Source organism: Sphaerodactylus townsendi, linkage group LG07, assembly GCF_021028975.2.
Source record: "Sphaerodactylus townsendi isolate TG3544 linkage group LG07, MPM_Stown_v2.3, whole genome shotgun sequence".
Taxonomy (NCBI): domain Eukaryota; kingdom Metazoa; phylum Chordata; class Lepidosauria; order Squamata; family Sphaerodactylidae; genus Sphaerodactylus; species Sphaerodactylus townsendi.
The window spans coordinates 124,052,913-124,072,028 of record NC_059431.1 but is presented as its reverse complement, the minus strand read 5'-3'; the positions used below and the strand labels follow the sequence as shown (position 1 = coordinate 124,072,028).

The following is a 19,116-nucleotide window of genomic DNA, read 5'->3' as shown; positions in this document are numbered from 1 at the left end:
CTTTCTTTGACAGAGGTAAAGATGCCCCTGAACCCCTTAGGCATTTGAATATTGAGCACAGTGATCAGAGATGAGAATAATTATATTGAGGGGAAAAAATCATAAGGCAGATCTCCCCTGATTAATGTATACACTGTACTCCAAATCAGAGAGCACAGCTATCTGTCCGTCTACACACACCTTCTGAGATTGGCTGTCAAAGAAAGTTAGATCAACTTGCACTTTGACAGATTGCTCTTTAAAACGCTTCAAGATTTTTTGTGTGTTACTATAGCTGAGTGGTGGCGAACCTATGGCACGGGTGCCAGAGGTGGCACTCAGAGCCCTCTCTGTGGGCACACGGAAACAGAGTCGCCCCCACACACCCAACACACATATAGACTGGCCTGGGCCGCCGGGCTCAATTATTAGCATTAAACCTAAGACCTAGTTTTGGGGAAGCAGTGTAGGTAACCCTGTTAAGCGCTGTTAAACCCCACTGATTTTCATGCCAAGAACTAAAGCGTGATCTTGGGAGTAAGCTTGATTGCTGGCAATGGGGCTTGCTTCTGAGTAAACCCTCCTAGGGTCGTGATTCACCCGTTGGAAGAGTTACACGGTTGCTTCAAAGCAAAGCCACCGACTATCACCAAGCTTACTCCCGAATAACGCACACCTCGGAGCCAACCGTTTTTTCTAAACTAAAACCTCATTATTCAGGTTAAATTGCCATGTTGGCACTTTGCGATAAATAAGTGGGTTTGGGGTTGCAATTTGGACACTCGGCCTTGAAAAGGTTCGCTATCGCTGCTATAGCTAAATAAAAGGACCAGTAATGTTTATATACAGGCACATATTGTTAGTCACTAAAAACAAGAGAGAGGTCCCAGCATCCTCATGAACTCATAATTGACTTTCAATTTATGAAATGAAAGGAGGGAAGGCAAGCGAATAACAACTGGTTCAAAACACACGGAGCAGCAGTGGCGTAGAAGGTTAAGAGCTCGTGTATCTAATCTGGAGGAACCGGGTTTGATTCCCAGCTCTGCCGCCTGAGCTGTGGAGGCTTATCTGGGGAATTCAATACACTCCCACACACGCCAGCTGGGTGACCTTGGGCTAGTCACAGCTTCTCGGAGCTCTCTCAGCCCCACCTACCTCACAGGGTGTTTGTTGTGAGGGGGGAAGGGCAAGGAGCTTGTAAGCCCCTTTGAGTCTCCTGCAGGAGAGAAAGGGGGGATATAAATCCAAACTCTTCTTCTCTTCTTCTAATACGGTATGTTGTGTGGAACGAGGCAGAAACAGGCACGGATCTGCCCAACAGCAGGACGGGCATCTCACCCGTTGCCTGGTGCCATCATTAGGTCGCAGGTTCATAAGGCTGACCCTGGGCAAGGAGCGCAGCAGCTCTAAGGCCTTGTTTCTGTTGCCACTGCCAGACGCTGCCCCCCCTGGCGAACCCAACAGGAGAGGAAGGCAACAAGGAAATGCAGCGCTAGAAACAAGAACTAGTGCTGATTGCCCATGCGCAGCATGCCAGGCGCGCTTCAACCACAGAGAGTAGATTCCAGAGCAGTAGTTTTTAGGGAGGACTGATAAGACTTTCTGCCAGTAAATTGTATTTAGGACTCCTGCACACGCGAAGGTGAACGGGGTGGGAAAGGTGGAAGGGCTGACTGAGGTGGGGAAGGGGTGGGCCGGGTCGCCGCTGCCGCCATTCTCCTGCCGGTTGTGTTGGGCGTGATCCTGTGGCAGCGCCCCAGTCTCCTGTTGGAACTCCCACACACTGCACATTCCCCTCTCATCTTTCCTTACGAACCCTCCCACTGTGGAGGAGGAGGAGGAGGAGGAGGAGGAGGAGGAGGAGGAGTTTGGATATATATCCCCTCCTGTAGGAGACTCAAAGGGGCTTACAATCTCCTTGCCCTTCCCCCCTCACAACAAACACCCTGTGAGGTAGGTGGGGCTGAGGGAGCTCCGAGAAGCTGTGACTAGCCCAAGGTCACCCAGCTGGCATGTGTGGGAGTGCACAGGCTAATCTGAATTCCCCAGATAAGCCTCCACAACTCAAGCGGCAGAGCTGGGAATCAAACCCGGTTCCTCCAGATCAGAGTGCACCTGCTTTTAGCCACTACGCCACTGCTGCTTTACAGATCTTTTCTTCTCTACTGCCATCCCTCCCTACCCAGCCTTGCACTCACCCCCCTCCACCACAAGCCTCAATCAGCAGGACTAGCCCCCACCATGAGGCTTCTCCCCTCCTCTCATGGCTGCAGCTTCCTTCTCACCCACCAAGCAAGCGTTTGCCCATCCTCTTGCGGAACGCACAGGAGTGGCTTGTAAGGGCAAGGGGCAAGAGGAAACAGCTCCCAGCAGCAAAAAGAGCGCCCGATCGGAGCACTAGCTGCCGGCCGGCCGGCCACGGAACGCAGCAGCCGCATTTAAAAAAGCCGCGGCTGCCAGAGCGAGTCAACAATGACTATGGGGGAGCGGACGGCGTGCTGGTGCATTTCGGTGGCTGTCAGGAGGCCTGTATTTTGGGATTTTGCTTATGCTGCTGTTTCATTGCACTGGGGGAGGATGGTAAGGGTTAACTGCATTTCTAACTGTCTTTTCACTGTTGCTGTAGAATGTGGAGTAGCTCCAGGTGGTGTTCAAGGTCATTGCTTGCCCATCTCCTGTTATCTCCTTACACTTACTTTTAGGCACACTTTCCCAGGCTGGGGGAGTTTCTTAACTATTGGTGTTTGCGCGGGCTTTTCTCAGTCTTGGCTTTGGCCAGGGAAGATCCCGAACCAATACAGCTCCTGTCTTTCAACAAGAGCTTGTGTGTGTTTTTGGGATTCTGACAGTGGCTCCCGCAGGGGCTCAACCTAGTGGGGGGAGAGGAGGGGAAGGAGGGGTGGCATGCAAGGGAAGGGGAGGGAGACAGTGTAGAATACTTCTCAGAAAGTGTTTTACTCTTTGAAATACTGACCTACAGTTTAAAACGTTACTTGTAAGAGTTACAACGTCTCTCAGTACCTTCAGTCTCACAGTAAGAGAGTCTTACAGGGTAGTCAGGAACATAATGGGATAGTGTCGACAAGGAGGTACGGGGAAATGAGGAGCAAGCGAACTGATTCTGCATTATATGGAAACAGCAGGGAGCATCGTTGAGCTGGGAAAGCTGACTGAACCTGGAGGTTCTTAATGTGAGAGGAAAAGTTGTATACAATACTGCAGGTCAAGAGGATCGGTAGGAAAACCAAATGGGCCTGGAGATCCAGGAATGTAAAGGCAGGTAAATATGACTGTTGATTGTGGAGGATACAGAAGGGAGTCTAAATATGGCAGTAATTACAAAGAAAGGAAAATAAATTCTTAGACTGAGATTGGCAATAACAACCTTAACAAAATTTTTGGAATATCTGATAAAATCTGCGTGCACACCATGAAAGCATCAGAAGAAGAGTTTGGACTGATATCCTCCTCCTCCTCCTCCCCCCTCCTCCCTTTCCCTCTTCCTCTTCTTCTTCATCTCCAGGCAACAGAGATCACTTCACCTGGAGAAAATGACTGCTTTGGAAGGTGGACTTGGTGGCATTATTCCCCACAAGGGTTGCCAGCACTGGGTGTGGAAATGCCTGGAGATTTTATGGGTGTAGACTGAAGAGTGTGGAGTTTGGGGAGAGGGGGGGTTTCAGCAGGGTACAATGTCCTACAGTCCACCATCCAAACAGCCATTTTTTCCAGGGAAACTGACCATTGAGCCCTTCCGCACACGCAAAATAATGCGTTTTCAAACCACTTTCACAACTGTTTGCAAGTGGATTTTGCCATTCCGCACAGCTTCAAAGAGCACTGAAAGCAGTTTGAAAGTGCATTATTCTGCATGTGCGGAATGAGCCTTTATCAACTAAAGATCAACTGTAATAGTGGGAGATTTCCACGCCTTACCTGGAGCTTGGGAATCTCATCCCCTACTGAAGCCCTGCCTCTAATCAAACCCTGCCGTCCTCAAAATCTTCAGTTATTTCTTAGTTCACATCTGTCTGCTGGGCGCTCGCGCTCACAGAGAAAAATAGGCTAAAGGGAAATGGAAGAAAACACGGGAATTACAGGGGAGGGATCTTTCTGAAATTCTACTCAGTTCCATTCCTCCAAGGATTTTGCTGCCCTAATTATCTGATCTAGTTTTCAAAATAGAAGTGCTGAATTAGGAGCCCTCCAGTATTTAACTTTTTCCCCCTAAATTTTCAGCAGAATGCCACGTGGAGGTTTGCCACAGGTTTCAATTTCTCTTTCTAACTTCTTCTGTACTGAAGTGCATGAAGGCATTGATAAAACACTACCAAAAAACACACTCTCTTTGTAATCATATCCGTGGTTGTATCTGAAGTCGTCATGGGCGACGCAATGAAGAGACAAGATGCAGCGATATCATCCGGTGGAGAGAAGCCAGCGGCTAATCCCCCGTGCTAGCGGTCCCTGGCACCTTTTATTAGGGTTTCTTGGGAGGCGGGTTGGGAGGCGGGAGAGCGAGAGAATGTTGCGCTATTCATGACCTGCGGGGGCAGTGTACGTGCAGGAAGAAATGTCTCCGTCTGGGTCAATTCCACATCTGGGTCTTGTGACCCTTTGTCTGGGGCATTTTGTGACTCAAGACTCAGGCATCTTGTGACCTGTGAGTCATGGGGGTCTTGTGACAGGTGAGTCTGCTTGCCCGAGGGGCAACAGATGGCACAGGCGTTCCCGCGCACTTTCTGAGACCCTACGAGGTTCGCTGGCTCACCCCAACATGTATCGTTTGGTTTTGTGCAATGATTTGCATCTCACTAAAACAGTTCACAAAAAGAATCTTAATGGAATCTAATGTATAATTGCATCAGATTGCTGCCTGCAACACATCTACTTAGTGTTTCCTCTCTGTGCACATGTGCTTAGGTAGCCTAGTGGTTAGCAGGGTAATCCAAAGGGGGGGGGGGGTCTGAAGCTGCATTGGAAGCAACATGAACTCTGCCCTGGTGCCAGCACCCACTGCCCCATGCAAACTGGCACTTAGGGCAGTGCCAGGGAACGGAGCAGCAGCGCAGTGCCCAAACCCAGAAATCAGTCCCGATGTCATTGCTGCTACACTTTCAATCCTGCGCTGGCATCCGAAGGGAAAAAGGATGGATGTGAGAATATCACCTTGAAGAATTATCCCAACCAAGACTGATGAATCAACCATAATCTGAAGAAGATTGAATCGAAAACGGTTACAGTAGCGCAATCCGTTAATTGTGTCTATTGGACTTGGCCAAGACCAGTCCGCTTATCTATCATACATACAGCAAGTCAGTTTGACAGAATACAGCGAACGCAGCATGTTGAAATCGGTTGATAGTCCAATCCAATCCAATCCAAAAACCTTTATTAGGCATAAACCAGAAGTACCATACATTCCAAATACAAAAACAGGACCATTGTTATATATCATGTAGAACATGGATTAAAAATGTAGCAACTGCTTCAGAAATTTCTACATGAGGGCTGTTCAATAGCTTAGACATTTTTAGTTTGTCTGAGAGAAACATAAATTCTAGAGGCAGTAAAGCCGGTTGATAGTCTTCAAGAGAGAGATTTCGTCCTAGTTGGTACATGGACTAATTAAAAGGACTGCTTGAAGACGACACCAAATGGCTGTGATTGCGATTGATGTGCTATATCATATAGAGTTGTATGAGAATACTGCACAGTTGTTTTTTTGCACTTTTTCACTGTTTGCACTTTAATGTTTGTTGGTATATTGATAATACAAGCGGTTGATGTAGCGCGTTTGTTTCTTGAGTAATTGAGTACGTTGCATCCATTGAGAAATTGATCCCAGGGCATTCCCAGGAGAGGAGCCGGCTTTCGTCCATTTCCAGTGGCATTTCAGCCTGTAGATGCCCCCATCAGTGGCACGGAACTACACATGCATGGCGTAAGTCTGTTTAGGAAATGGGCTAACCAGGGAGAGGGGAGTGCTTTCTCTGGTCTGTTCCACAGAGCAGAAATAACATGTCCTGAGGACCCAAAAAAGGGTGATGTGGAAAGGCACTCCGCACAGTCTTTTTCCCAAGACATCCTTAGGATACCTTATTTCTACTTAAGACGTCTTTAAAAAATGCTTCAAAGTGCACTTTTTTTCACTTCAAATGCTTCAAAGTGCACTTTTTTTCACTTAAGCTGCCTGCAAGACATCTCCTGCCTGGCTGTGCTGACTGCAGAGTTCATGAGGCATCTTATGTTTCCTGCCTGACCATTTTGCTTTCTGGTCAGTTTCACCCTCAGCTTGCACCTGATATTTTGTGTGCAGCGAAATGGACTCTCCAAAATGGTCAGGTGGGAAACCTGAGTTTGTAAACTAACCAAGAGTTCGAGCACTTTTCAACTGTTCGTGAACATGTTGCTGAGAGTTCCTTTCACCTTGGACAGTTAATGGAAATCTTTATAGTTGTAGGGATGAGCCCCGCGAACCCAGCAGAGCCTCAGAAAGAGCGCATGGAATGCCTGTGCCATCTGTGACCTTCTGGGCGCACACGCTCACCCATCCCCCAGACCCCCGTGAGTCACAGGTCATGAACTACCTGACTCACGGTCACCAGGTGTCCCAGACAAAGGGACAAAGGGGCTCTTGCCCCCAGGTATGGATTAGACCCAGACGCGAACGTTTCCTCCCGCACGTAGGCAACCCCATGATGTCATGTATCATATGATATTCTCCCGCTCTCCCGCCTCCCGTTCACGCCCCTATCGTAAACCCTAATAAAAGGTGCCAGGGACTAGCACACGGCAGAGTTGCCAGATCCACGGATCACGCTTCCTGCCGCTGGCTCTCTCCACCGGATGATATCACCGCGTCTCGCCTCTTCCTTGCGACCCCTGCGGGCCGACTTCAATAGTAAAATTAGATTAATTGCTTTTTAAAAGGGATTAAAACTGAGTTTGAAGTGTCAGATGTAACTCATAGACACCCTGATTGCATTTTTTGCCCTTAACTATTTTGTGTTTAGTTATGCACTAATCAGTGATCTAGATAATAATTACAAGCTGGTAGAACAGATTTAGAGAAAGATAAGATGGATATTTTCCTATAATTATGTACAACTGTGACAAGCAAATTAGATGTTTCTAGATGGTAGTCTCAGAAGAGGACTAGGGTGCATTCCACCTATCTCAATTATAACAAGTGTAACTCCTTATGATTGAACCCGTTTTCCCCTCTCCCCCTTTGCTTATGAGAAGCTTACACATTCAGGAAGCAGCAGCAAATGCTGTAGCTCTTTTGCACAGAGACACCCCCCCCCCCCCCGCCGCCCCATTCCCAGGATGCATGTGTAGCTACGGCCACACAGTACCCAGGCGAGAAAAGAAAAAAAGAAAAGAAAAGTTCTCCCTACCACCACCCCATGCTTGGGAACTTTGTATGGTGGGCAGCAAGAGACTTCCCAGCCACAACCACAATCTCCCCCCACCCTGCAATTGAGAATTGCCCCATCTGAACATAGTGGCCACCATTTGGAGGACTAGCCATTTGGTGGCTAGTTTTAAATTTCTGGGCGTCATGATTAAAGAGGACTTGACCTGGAGCGTACAGACTGCCGCGGTGGTTAAGAAGGCCCAGCAAAGACTGTACTATCTGAGACTTAAGGAAACAACAACTGAATGGAAAACTCCTGGTGTCCTTTTCCCGCTGTGCTATAGAGAGTGTCTTAACCTACTGCATCTGTGTATGGTTCTCCAGTTGCACAGTGGCAGATAGGAAGGCGCTCCAAAGGGTGATCACTACTGCACAGAGGATTATTGGCTGCCCTCTCCCCTCCTTGGAAGAACTCTATAATTCCCGAAGCCTAAAGAAAGCCCAAAATATTCTGAGAGACCCGTCTCATCCAGCACACTCTCTTTTTGAACTGTTACCATCCGGCAGACGATACAGGTCTATCAAAACTAGGACAAAGAGGCTTAGAGACAGCTTCTACTCTAGAGCTGTGGCTATGCTAAACTCCGGGGCTTTGTGTTGATGTGTTTGGGGCTGTGTAGGGATGGGTGGAGGAAGGGGAAAGTGAGGATGATGTATGAGTCTGAAATTGTGTGCATCGAGGGATGCTGCTGTAAATTTCGTTGTGCGTGCACAATGACAATAAATGCTTATGCTTATGCTTATGCTATAGAGAAAGGTGGATGGAAGGGGGCAAATTAGATGGTAACTGTAGTCGTAGTGTGCACAGGTAAACAGGAAGCATTTGAAACCCAGGATTTTGCAAAAAGTTTTTTTTAATAAATTTTTATAAAACCTGGGTTGAAATAAATATAACAGACGGAGCCCATTTTGGGGAAGAGACCTGTGCAAAGTTCTTACCCAAAATGGGAATTTTTTCCTTCCTCACCCCGTCCCCGTTATATTTGTGCTGTGCAGGATCCAACTAGGTGAGATCTCTTGGTGGGTAACCTCGGCTTTTTGATAATCTCTGGGAGCTCTGAGGGCCTTTCCCCACTTACCTTAAGCCCCGTGCTACTCTCTTCAAGTAGTGCGTGGTCCTTGGGCACTCCCCATGACAGGGGCGGCCACAGCGAAGCCGCCCTGACGCTGCCGCGGTCGCGCCCCCTCAGCGCGCAGCATCCCTGGCGCTGGAGAAAACGGCGCCTGTTGATGACCCCGCGCAGAGCGTGGGGTCGTGGGGACGCCCGGGCGTGCACCAGGGATGCCGCGCGCTGAGAGCAGCGCGCGGCATAGGGGGGATCACTTCGAGTGGGGAAAGGCCCTGAGACAACAAGCTGAAACCTGATTTGCTTTTAAAACTATTACTTGCCATAATATGATGAAGTCACACAAGGAAATTTGATGATTTTAGCATGTATCTTCACAATAACTGCAGGGTTAACTTTTTCATGCCTGCATATTTTCCCATCTTGCTCGATGAAAGGAATAATTATTTATCCCAATAAAAGATAAAAGTTTTTGCAGGAGTTTTCTCTGGCTTGCTGGTTCTAAGTCTTCAAGCGCTACCTTTTTAATACTTTCTGAGATCGGAATTAAAGATTGTTAATCACCTTTTAATTGATAAATCCTGTAGAACTGAGCAGCTAAACATTTTTAAAAATTGGTTCGCTCAGCTCCCCTAATTAGATGTGTGAGGGAATCTTTTCTTACAATGGGGAGCTGCGTATGTTCTAATTTCGGAACTGATTTTTTTAAAAATTCTCCTTAGCGATGCTGGAATGAAAGGCGAACAGGACTTGGAGTGGAGTGAACTTCTGATGCACTATGTGAACAGAGTCATCTCCCCAGCAGTGTCTTATTCTGTTATTCGCTGCCCTTGCAGAAGTTCACCTTTGTTCAGGAAGAGCCAAAAATGCTCACCTTCAGTCGCAAGAGAATTCAGACCCCCTTCAGATATCTCTGCTTGTTTCTTGAATTAGTCATGGATGGTGGAGATACATTCCTGGAGGCTGCAGAATAACAAAGCTGGATTCTTTGTGAGGGCTCTCTAGGCCCTGTTCATCTCCAGAGGATGAATTTTTGACGCAGGAGACTTGGTTGGCCTCTGGTGCATATATGCATCTCCACCACTGTTTTGACATTCAATCTTCATTATGATCATAGACTGGCATAAGGTAAATAAAATATAACTAAAGGGGTAAAATGTTTTAAAACCATATACATCTAAAAGAATCTATACTTGTAACAAGAAATTATAGATGCAAGAAAGTATGGAAATATAGAACAACATGGAACATGGAACATGGATCTTTTTTCTCTGTTTTTTTGCTTTCAACATTGATCTGTGTTGAGGCTTTGGTAGAAATGCCTTTGGTCTGATCAAAATGGCTGATTTTGTCTGTACTGGATGTTTCTTGCTTTCAATTTCTCTTGCTGTGGCTGTTATTTGTTGTTTGGTGATCTCCGGTGCTTCTTCTTCTAGTGCAGGGGTAGGGAACTTCTTCTAGTGCAGGGTTCAGGAACTACAATTCCCATCAGCCCCTACCAGCATGGCCAATTGGCCATGCTGACAGAGGCTGATGGGAATTGTAGTTCCTGAATATCTGGAGAGCCGCAGGTTCCCTACCCCTGCTCTAGTGTCTAGCCAGTACCTTCTAAATAGTTCTTTCATGATCTTGCCATTCTTTAATCTTCGTTCCTTCATATTTTTCAGGTTACTGGCATCTGATCTTAATTTTTTTAATCTTCTGTTCCAGTCGAATTTTCCACTTTGGTTTTGATGGTTGATTTATCTTGGGTTTAGATATTTCAATGCCCAGTTCTCTTGTGACTACTACAGCCATACTGTACATGAGCTGATTGGTTTATTTGATGGAAGTTGTTTCAGTGGTCATCAATGCCATGTTTACATCCCTCATTATGGGTGCCAGGTCTTTTTGGAGCACCGTTTTCAATGCTGGCAGCCGTTGTCTTTCCTCATTTGATTGTGCATACTAGTTTATCCGATTTTGTCTGTACTTAGTTCTTTTTGTCTTTCTGTCAGTCTATCAGATTTTTCCATGGGGACTTCCTTTGGTGGTTGCACTCTTCTCCTGTACTGCTGTTTTCATCTAGCAGTTCTATTATCTCTCCTTTGGAGTATGTACTGTTCTTTCTTCTGGTGTTACAGTTGATTTATTTTCACAATTTTTCAGGATTTCTTCCAGTTCTATCTCTATAAACACTTTATTCCGTATGATTAATTGCCTTTGATCTGCCAGTCTTTGCTCAGTGATATTCAAGTCTGGGTAGTGTTGTTTCCGCAGTTCGTACATCCGCTTCAAGTATCCTTTTTTTCTGGCTCTGAGTTGTAGTAACAAGCCATGATGACACGATTTTCTTGTGCACTATACTCAGAGGTGGGATCCAGCAGGTTCTCACAGGTTCCCGAGAGTAGGTTACTAATTATTTGTGTGTGCCAAGAGGGGGTTACTAATTGGTGATTTTGCCACGTGATTTTTGCCTTAGTTACGCCCCTCCTCTCAGCAATAGTGTGCAGAACTTGAAGCAGTCTAGCAGGAGGTGCACCGGCGTGCGTGGCAGCCTGCGCCTGCGTGCATTCATTGGCCCCTACCAAGGACTGGCGCAGAGGCCAAGGCCCTGTCCACAGCCCCCCCCCAGGAATGCCCCACCTCCAGAATGCCTGGCCATCACTGTCAGGCTCCCCCCCCCCAGCCCCATTGGCGCTACGCCACAGTTTGAATCCCACCACCATGGGAACCTGTTACTAAAATTTTTGGATCCCACCACTGACTATACTTCTTTCTTTTGGATGGTTGGTCCACTAGTATCCTACTTGTTGATGCATGCAGCTCTTGTTAACCCGTGCGACGACCAAGTCTTCTATTGTATACACAATAAATGTACCACCCAAACACAGCTTGTTTGCTTACGCTATTGCATTTGAAAATGTTCCCTTTCTTCTTACCTAAAGTACTCCTACCAGTTCAGTGGGGGCAAAAGTTTATTTTTTTAAAATACTATTTTTATTGATTTTCTCAATATAGTTAACAGACAAAAAGGAAATATGAAGCAGAAAAAAGAAAAGAAAAGAGAACAAACAAAAAAGATAATACTGCTACCCCAAAACTGTATGAATATTAACTCTAGCACATTGGATTTCAAGATTACAAAACAGATATAATTAGAGAGAACATTCCAGAATTTTAAAAGTCACTACCTTCTATCCATTGGCACTAAATCAATAATATCAATTTCTATCAATCTATCAATAATATCAATCTATCAATAATAGACAATTTCTTGTATCTTAATCATTAACAAATTAGTGTTCTTACTGCTATTATTATTCTTACATAGTCATTCCGTCTCAAATAAGAAATAAAGTTCCCATTTCACATCACAATGTTGTTTCGACCGTCTGTTTATGTGGTTTGTTAGTTTAGCCATCACACCATTTTCTCTAATTTCATCTTCCCAAAGTTCTCTGTTGAGATCTTTTTTGGTTTTCCAACGAGAGACAATTATTACTCTTGTCGCTGTTAATATGTGCCAACATTAAGCTTCTTAGAAAGATTTTTCAGCAAAACAGTAACACAGCCCGGAAACCACACAGCATCTCAGTAACACTGTTTTGGCAATAAAGGAAAAAAATTTTGGCCTCCACAGCTCAAACGGCAGAGCGGGGAATCAAACCCAGTTCCTCCAGATTAGAATGCACCTGCTCTTAACCACTGCACCACTGCTGCTTGGGCTCTAGGGTAGCTTGTGCATAGAGAAAAGTGTACGGTAAAGGAAAAGTAAGCTGGCTGTGAGGCAGAATGAAAATGCGTAAATGGCTTCAGCCTGCTTCAGCAAGGTGGCATGGCGCCTCAGTCACGAGGTACCAGTTTTGAGTCTGGAGCAAATAATAGATAAAATCAGACTAGTGTTTTCAACAATAACAAATTACAAGGGAGGGAAGGGGAGGGAGGGGGGCCCTGCATCTGGACATGACCCACCCACCCTAGCAGAGGGAGGGGGAGGGGAGGGAGTGGAATTGGTGGCATGCAAGGGAGGGAGGGAGGGGGAGGCCCCCGGCATCTTGTCTTTGCCCACCCACCCCAGGGGAGGGAGAGGGGAGGGGTGGCTCACAAGGGGAGGGGAGGTAGGGGAGGGGAGGTAGGGAGAGGGTGACATGCAAGGGCCTCATCTCCTCCCCTCCCTTCCATTGCATGCCACCCCTCACTCACTCACTCCCCTCCCTTCCCTCACTCCCCTTCCCTTGCATGCCACCCCTCCCCCTCCCTCCCCTCCCCCAGCTAGGGTGGTTGGGCCATGTCCAGAAGCCAGATAAATTCTAGTCTAAGACTCTAACCACTACACTGTGCTGGCTCAACCCGAGGCCTGCCTGAAGGACCTTTCTACCCTTGATCCCATTCAGTCTGGCTTCTGACCTCGTCTGGCAATGAGATCAGAAGCAGTTCTGGCACACTGGTGGACGATCACCATTTGCAAGACGTAAAGGACTGTCCTCCATGCTGGTTTTGTTAGATGTGTCGGTGGCCTTTGATACGGTGGATCATTCCATCCGGAAAAGAAGCTGAGAGGCTGAGGCAAAGTTCTCCCATCATCTCCGTTTTTTTACCTGGCTGCTCTTCGGACATTTTCATCAGCCGTGGCATTGGGACATTCAATGTGAACATAAGAACATAAGAACTAGCCTGCTGGATCAGACCAGAGTCCATCTAGTCCAGCACTCTGCTACTCGCAGTGGCCCACCAGGTGCCTTTGGGAGTTCACGTGCAGGATGTGAAAGCAACGACCTTCTGCTGCTGCTGCTGCTCCTGAGCACCTGGTCTGCTAAGGCATTTGCAATCTCAGATCAAGGAGGATCAAGATTGGTAGCCATAGATCGACTTCTCCTCCATAAATCTGTCCAACCCCTTTTTAAAGCTATCCAGGTTAGTGGCCATCACCACCTCCTGTGGCAGCATATTCCAAACACCAATCCCACGTTGCGTGAAGAAGTGTTTCCTTTGATTAGTCCTAATTCTTCCCCCCAGCAATTTCAGTGAATGCCCCCTGGTTCTAGTATTGTGAGAAAGAGAGAAATGTGGTGTCTGTTTCCTCGCTGATACTTTTAAACATATTTCTTCAGGTTATTTAACCAGTTCATCCAGACTGTTGTGGTTGGGTGTCACCAATAGACCGTTGACACGCAGCTTTATATTTGATTATTTGTAGTAAATGGAGCCAGGGTCTGGATGTAGGATCAAGGGGAGGGAGAGGAAACCAAGTTAAACCAATTGAATGAATTGGGAATGATGCTGGCTAGTGTGTACAGAGCACAAGTTGTGCCAGCTTAAAATTTATTTCACGATAGGGCCGACTGCTGTGGAGACATGTGACCCTTGCCTGTGTTTTCCCACACCTCTGAATGACATGTCTGTTGCCAAAAAGCTGTCATCTGATTCAAATGTGTAGCCTTTTCCTATTTGAGCTGCACATTTCTCAGAACATGGGGCACATTCGACGTTAGACTAGAAACATGTAATATGGGAATGGCCTCACGTTTATACCATTAGAAAGTTATTTAAATACAGCACCTGTGTGCTATAAATAGCTCCTTGGGAGGCATTGTGTGTCTCTTCTAGTTTGCAGATTTTAAAAAGCCCCTTCTTTATTTGATTGAGCAAGAGGGCACAGTTACTGCTCAAATATAAGAATAGATTTCAGACTTGATTTTACAGTAGCAAGGAAATAAGCGTTTAAGTTGTCCGGGACGGCAGCTGAGGCATTTCAAAATGACCCATTTCAGAAGAGGGCATGCCAATACAACTGCACCGGAGAAATACAAATGGACTTTTCAGCTAAGCATGTCAGACTACAATCCTCAGGACACGTTCGTGGAAGTAAACCCAACTTCATATCATGAGATCTGTTTCTGAGTAGACCCATGTAAGCTTGCTCTCTTATTCTGCCCCTTTGTCATCTCATGTCAATCTGGGATGGATTCTTTTTCCTCTGTAATGACCATGAAAATATGCTCTCCGAGGAAGGAGGTGAAGAATTATCAAGGCAATGATGACGATGAAGAAGAAGAAGAGGAAGTGTTTGAATTTATACCCCACCTTTCTCACCTATAACAAGGCTCAAGGCAACTCACAAACTCCTTTCCTTTCCTCTCCCTACAACAGACGCCTTGTGAGATAGGTGGGGCTGAGAGAGTTTGCAGAGAACTGTAGCTAGCCCAAGGTCACCCAGCAGGAATGTAGGAGTGGGGAAACAAATCTGGTTCACTAGATAAGACTTCACTGCTTATGTGGTGGAGTAGGGAATCAAACCTGGTTCCCCACCTGCTCTTAACCACTACACCACATGGGCTCTCATCCTGTGATCTGCAAACACAGCATAAAACATCCAAGCAAAGATGGCAGAAGTCCCTTGGATGCAACTGAGGTCTCTGAAACAGATTCCAATTGAGAACATGCGGTGGATGCCAGCTCGCAGCGCTCAGATTCTGCACTTCTATCTGAAAATTCTGCCTGTGAACAAGAAGCCTTGATCAATTCATCTTTTTTTAAAAAATCTCAGCCTTCCTCCAAGGACCCAGGGATATATTGCAGTGGAAACTGCTGTCAACTCACAGGTGATAAATGGCCGCCTTGTAAAGTTTTCAAGGCAAGAGACAAACAGAACTGCTTTCCCACAGTCGTGGAGCTACAAGGGGGCGGGGTGTGTGTGCCGTGCACCGGGCGCATGCCTGGGGGGCATGAAAAATTGTCCCCAGGCCCCACGGTGCCCCCCTTCCCACACTTACCTTAGTTCCTTTCCTTTTTCAGAACTTTTTCAGGCTACAAAAGGCCTGTTTGCAGCAAAAATGGCCCGAGGAACTATAGTTCCCATCAGGCCGTTTTTACTATGAACAGGCCTTTTGCAACCTGAAAAAGGTCTGAAAAAGGAAAGGAACTAAGGTAAGTGTGGGAAGGGGGGCACTGCGGGGGGCGCCGCGGGGGTGGGGGAAAGGGGTTGGGGCCTTGGGACAATTTTTCATGCCCCCCAGGCATGCGCCTGGTGCCTTTACAAGGCAGCCATTTGTCAGCTGTGACTTGACAGCAATTTCCACTGCAATATATCCCTGGGTCCTTGGAGAAAGGCATTTTCAGAGGTGTATCACAGAGAAAGGTGTATCACAGGTGTATCAGTGAGAAACAGACTTTTCTCTGTGATACACCTCTGAAGATGCCAGCCACAGATGCAGGCGAAACGTTAGGAACAAAATCCACCAGGCCACGGCCACACAGCCCGGAAAACCCTCCAGAACCAACTACATGATTGATTCTGATTTGTACTTTGCTTGATTATAAAAAAGAAAAAAAAATCTTTTTCTATGAAGGCATGAGAATAATTTTTTCTGATGTACAGGATGAAAGTAGGGATAAATTAAGACCTGTTTTATTCTGAAGGGGAGCTGCACTTGTTGTAGGGAAAAAAATTGTCACAGCAAAATTGTACTGTTGTGAGCACGGGGAGTACTCTTGGGCAGCCAGGAGTTCTTCATGGCTCCCGGTGCTGCAGTGTGTTTGCCGTGTTGTTGCCCCGGCATTGCCCCGCAGCATTGCCTTTGCTCTGCGGCTTTCAAAAATTGCTAAAGTTGAGGGTCTTTTGAAATGCCCCTATGCTACTCTGGTGGCTTCTGCTGCCATGAAAAACACCACGGCAGCAGAACCAGGGCCATTTCCCCCACTTCACCACTCTGGTCTGCCCCACCAATCAACAGGCCCTGGGTGCCCACCAATCAACAGGCGCTGAGAATCAGCGCCCTTCCCCACCCTGGCTAAAATCTGTGTATGTGGTAGAGCATAGGTGTCAAACTCGCGGCCCTCCAGATGTTATGGACTACAGTTCCCATCATCCCCTGCCAGCATCATGCTGGCAGGGGATGATGGGAAATGTAGTCCATAACATCTGGAGGGCCGTGAGTTTGACACCTGTGTGGTAGAGAATCCCTGTTGATAAGAGATGTGGCTTTCATTGTAGTGGGGGGAAAAACCACAGAGGGAGAAAACGTTGGTTTTTATACAGAAAAGTGGGGTGTGCGGGTGCTGCAAACGGGACGGGAGCAATTCACACACACAAGGGCTCCTTCCGCACATGCAGAATAATGCACTTTCAAACTGCTTTCAGTGCTCTTTGAAGCTGTGCGGAATGGCAAAATCCACTTGCAAACAGTTGTGAAAGTGGTTTGAAAACGCATTATTTTGCATGTGCGGAAGGGGCCAAGGATTTCAGACAGAGGGGGATGGAGGAGGGTGATTCTCTCTCACACACAAGGATTTTTGACGGGGGGACTGGAGGGCAGTGATTCACACGTGCAAGGATTTAGACGGGGGATTCTCTCACACAGGTGAGGATTTAGATGGGGGGGGAATGGGACGATTCTCAGTGTCTGTTTTGTGCTCAAATGTAAAAATAAAATAGTGAAAGTGAGTGGGGGAAATGGGGCGAGATTCAGCCAGTCAGAATGCAAGAAAAGAATGCTGTCTGCGCATGTGCGAGAGAGATTGCGGAGCAGCTCTGGAAAGAGCTCTAGGAAAACGGGGGGGGGGGGGGGCAATTGTTTCTGGACAAAGAGGGGCGCAAAGGCCAGGTCTGGCAGAACTGGCTTCCTGTAAGCTGGGTGCTTCATTACCTTTCCAATAAATACCACTGATCAGCGATCTAGAGTCCATTTATTGTTTTAAGGATCGAGACCTAACAAACGGCCAGAGCTCATTTCTTCAGATAGGAAGAGGAAATCATTTTGGGACCTGCAGATCTCCTGGGATTACAACTGATCTCCAAACAGAGATCAGTTCCCTTAGAGGAGACAGCTACTTTGGAACTCCATGGTATCATAGGCCTGCTGGCCTCCCTCCTGTTCATGAATCGTCCCCCTGCTCCTCCCCGCAAATCTCCAGGAATTTCCTAATAATTCACAATTGGCAACCATACAAGGTGATGTTCCAGCAGCTGCCTCAGTTTAGTTTCTAAAACAGAGAGACTCATCTATCAGGCTAAAGTAATAAAGTTGACAAGCTTCTCTATAATGTCGATGCCATAAAAGAAACACAATTGTAAAGTAGAGGTTAGCAGCCCTTGACAATATAATGGGGCTAGGATTACAATAATCGGCAACAGTCCATTTGGACTAAACTTTTGATGAGACTCTGAAATGGCTGCTGTAACTATCTGTCTTTCATGGACAATTGTTTTATGGTTTTATTGTTTTATTGTATTTAGTGTTTTATTGTATTTATTGTATTTTGGAATGCCAATAAAGGCTATCATCATCATCATCAATAATCGGCAACATAGCATAGAGCATTAGGCATGATATGTTAAGCAGTGCAGAAAAATGGCATTACAGAAGTATAAAAACAAAGCAGTGATAATACATTCAGCTGACAGATAATAGCAGCGGACTCTTATCTGGTGAACAGGATTTGTTTTTCCTGCATACACATGAAGGGTGACCTTGGGCTAGTCACAGTTCTCTCAGAACTCTGTCAGCCCCACCTGCCTCACAAGGTGTTTGTTGTGGGGAGAGGAAGGGAAAAGGAGTTTGTAAGCTACTTTGAATCTCCTAAGAGAAAGGTGGGGTATCAATCCAAATTATTCTTCTGCTACCTTGTGTACACACTGGTATAGTCCGCAATTCATCTTCCTTTATTAAGGCACCTTTATTAAGAGCAGCATGGTGTAGTGGTTAAGAGCAGGTGGACTCTAATATGGAGAACCAGGTTTTATTCTACTCTCCACCACATGAGCTGCAGACTCTAATCGGGTGAACTAGGTTTGTTTCTCCAGCTCATGTCCCCGGGCACACACCCTTTTGTCACATGGGGGGCACCGGGTGCCTGCCAGGACCCCGCACCTGGCCTCTCCCATGGTTTGGAGACCTAGCCAGCACCTGGTGGCTCCCCACTTGTCGAGGAACTGCTTGTTGGCTGTGGCAGCCACAGGCTGGCTCCCCCCCCCAAGGAAGCCGGGGAGGGTAGGAGCCAGCATCCCATCATGGCGTCAGCCCAAGCCACCCGCCTGGGCCACCGGTTGTGGTGCCCCACCCCTCCGGCCTACCTGCAGGCCGGCTTCTGCCCTCTACAGACCCTTGGGAGGGCAAGAGGTGGCCTACAGGGCTCAGATGGGGTTAGTCAATTAGCTGACTAATCAATTAGCTGACTAATCAGCTCCACACGATTGACTAATCAATTAGCTGATTAGTCAATTAGCTGACTAATCAGCTCCACACAAACACAGGACAACTATAGACAATAACAATCAAAGGAAACAAAGACCAGAGTACTTCTATGCTATCTTCATTGTTACTCCCAGGCTACAGACTTCTTTGTGACTCACATACCAGGCTACTCTATTCAGAGGGCCTCACCTTTTGACCTCACAGTATATATACTCCACTTGCTTTCCATTCCTACTAGCAGATCCTCTGAAGATGCTGCCAGCCACAGATGCAGGCGAAACGTCAGGAGAGAATGCTGCTAGAACACGGCCAGACAGCCCGGAAACCACACAGCGCCCCATTTCTGGAATGACCTCCACCATAGACCTGGTGGAACATCTCTGTCTTGCAGGCCCTGCAGAACTGTTTAAGATCCCAGAGGGCCCAGATGTCAGCTGATAGAGAATTCCACCAGGCTGGAGCCCAGGCC

The 19,116-nt window shown here is 46.9% G+C and overlaps 2 protein-coding genes across 2 annotated transcripts in view; one reads left to right on the top strand and one right to left on the bottom strand.

Annotated features, from left to right (window-relative positions):
- EXOSC8 (exosome component 8) overlaps positions 1-19,116 on the bottom strand; it is a 675,700-nt gene that overhangs the window by 109,691 nt on the left and 546,893 nt on the right. The gene's annotated exons all lie outside the window — the stretch shown is intronic.
- The window catches only part of TRPC4 (transient receptor potential cation channel subfamily C member 4), an 88,741-nt gene that overhangs the window by 3,578 nt on the left and 66,047 nt on the right, over positions 1-19,116 (top strand). The gene's annotated exons all lie outside the window — the stretch shown is intronic.